The sequence below is a fragment of the Hydra vulgaris genome, chromosome 03 (genome assembly GCF_038396675.1).
Source record: "Hydra vulgaris chromosome 03, alternate assembly HydraT2T_AEP".
Classification (NCBI taxonomy): domain Eukaryota; kingdom Metazoa; phylum Cnidaria; class Hydrozoa; order Anthoathecata; family Hydridae; genus Hydra; species Hydra vulgaris.
This window is the reverse complement of record NC_088922.1, coordinates 40,647,902-40,651,272: the sequence shown is the minus strand read 5'-3', so window position 1 is coordinate 40,651,272 and position 3,371 is coordinate 40,647,902.

Here is a 3,371-nt window from a genome sequence, read left to right as displayed (position 1 = left end):
TTGATGGCCACAAAAAGATCCGGTTTTCTTTCAAGTTCCTCTTTAGAATGTAAAAGAGTGCTTAAGAAATAAATAAATACGTCATTACGCCTAATATGAATTTTGTCCAACTTCAATCTTTTGTTCAATAGTATCATTGTCACCATTTAGATATGACTCAAGAGCATGAATAACATTATTTCTGGAACCCCACCTGGTCTCGCAAGAGCGAGATCTTTCAATTTTTTAGAGTTTTGACGGCTTAATATTTTAGGTGCCATTTTAATCGGATTTATACTTTTTTCATGATTTAACACTTTCGAGCTTTTAAAAAGTTAATTAAATTATTTTTGGGTAACAACAATTTCAGGGGGACAAGTGATACCTGTTTAACTCACGAAACTAACGAAATTCATGCTTTTTCATCAATATTGTTTTATTATGTTTTCTTTATACACTAAAAAAAATATAACGCTAACATAACGGTTACAAAAGCGTTACGTTTCCCAAAATTCTTTACATATTCTTTTGCCTGTGATGTTAGTTTAATTACGTATCTATATGACATCATAGAAATATTAGGATTTTTTTTCAAATTGAGTTAAATGTTTAAGATATTTTCCTATAAGCATTAAGACCGATCAAACAAATTTTATATCAACACTGTTTATTAGTATAGCGTTATATATAACGCTATACTAATAAACAGTGTATATATATATATATATATATATATATATATATATATATATATATATATATATATATATATATATATATATATATATATATATATAATATATATATATTTATATATTATATATATATATATATATATATAATATATATATATATATATATATATATATATATATATATATATATATGATTTCAGTGTAGACATCGTGTATAAGAGTGTATGTTATATTAATAAGAAAACATCAAACAATACGAATTCTCTTAATACAAATTATTATTTAATATTAAATTGTTATTTGTATTAAGAGAAAATAATATATATATACATACATATATACATACATACATAAATATATATATATATACATATATATATATATACATACATATATATATAATATACATACATACATACATATATACATATATATATATGTATATACATATATGTATATATATACATATATCTATATATATATATATATATACATATATATATATATATATATATATATATATATATATATATATATATATATATATATATATATATATATATATATATGTATATATATATATATATATAAATTTGGCTTTAGATGTTGCATGCATGCCATTCACTTTATGTTTAATAATTGTTTAACAGTGTTCAAGTGTTCAATCAGGGTAACTTCAACATAGGTCCAAACTTGATCAGAATCAAATGCATAAGCATTAAAATTTTATGTGACCTTATAACAAATTTGAAATTAATGCAATTAGTGGAGTAGGAAGGTTTTTAAATTTTTGAAATAACCAACTTTTAAACAAAAAAAATATTCGAAATTTTTTTACGCTCATATGTATGACGAAAAGATTCTTCAAAAAAAAATTACTGGGATAGGAAATGGAAACAAAAAACCCTAAAACTTGGTCCTCCAAAACAATAGCAACTTTTTTAAAACTACCCTAAAAAATGTTAATATCAATAGTTAATGACATATCTTTTACTTTTTAGGATCAAGGAACATCTTCTCGGCATAGACTCTACGAGTTTATTAATTTTTTCTTGTGTAATCTTATTCCACGCGGTTTCAATAGCTTTATATAGCTTATCGGCGTCTTTGAAGGGTCCTTTATGTTTTAGGGAGAGTTCAACTTGGTACCATAAATTTTCAATCGGGTTGAGATCAGGTGATTGAGCTGGCCATTTCATTACTTTAATTTGATTTGTTTCAAACCATTCTTGAACGAGTTTAGAGGTGTGTTTGGGGTCGTTGTCTTGTTGAAATGTCCATAAAAGAGGCATACTATTATCAGTATGAGGAATCACTTTTTCCTTGAGAATATCACGATAAACATACTGATCCATAATGCCATTTATTCGGTAAATAGGTCCAACTCCACAAAAACCAGAAAAGCAATCCCAAACCATTGCACTTTTTCTACCACCATGCTTGATTGTTTCTCTTGTGTATTTAGGATCTAAGCGTTTACCTTTAGGTTGACGTACCTTTAAATTTTCATCAGGACCTTTCAAATTGTACTTTGATTCATCGCTCCAGAGTACTCTATTCCAATCATTTATATTCCAGTCTCAATGAGAATTTGCAAACACAATTCTAGCTTTTCTATTCTTCTAAGAAATGAAAGGTGTTTTTGCTGCTCTTAAGCTCAAAAGTCCTGAAAGTTGTAACAGTCTACAAACTGTATTTTGAGAAACGGAAAGTTTCAGTACTTTAATAGTATCATTTGCGCTGTCAAAAGGATTTTTTTTAACATGACGAATAATTTTTCGATCGGTGAAACGACATGTTTTGAGTGATCTTCCGCCCTTATGTTCTGTTAATAAAGGACTACCTTTATTAAATCGTTTGATTATTCGGCATACAATTGACTTGTTAATGGAGTATTTCGTTGCGATTTCCTTTTTTTTAAACTCCTTTCTTGTAATCTTTTACAATACGTTCTCGAAAAGCTAAATTATACTTGTTTCCTGCCGTTATAATCCAAAACAGCATATATACGCGATCTTAAATTAATACTGTAATAATTGCAACACTCCATATTCATCTCTGGACAAAAGTTAACAATTAGTTGATTCTCATTGCTTAAGTACTAATAATTACAACACAACAATTCCCTTCGGCATTATTTCCACACTTGTGCTACTGATTTTCCGTGAGTTTTTGTGAGTAATTATAAAAGGTTGCTAATGTTTTGGAGGACCACGTTTTTGTGTTAAAATACCAATAAAAACAAAAAAACAAGTTTATTCATTTTCAAGTAGTCTTATCATGTACAAATCTTTTTTCTTATATGTAACATTAAGCATTTTTTTGTATTCAAAGCGTAATTAAAATAATAAAATTGCTGTAATTAGTAAATTCAAGGTAGAAAAAAAGCATTTTTTTATTTGGTTGCTAATGTTTTGGAGGACATTGTAGATATATATATATCTATATATATATATATATATATATATATATATATATATATATATATATATTTATATATATATATATATATATATATATATATATATATATATATATATATATATCGTTATATATTGTATATATTAACATTTTTTCAATATATTTACTAATATACAAAAATTTATATTAAAATATGTATTTTAAAGTTTTCAAATTTATATATATATATATATATATATATATATATATATATATATATATATATATATATATATA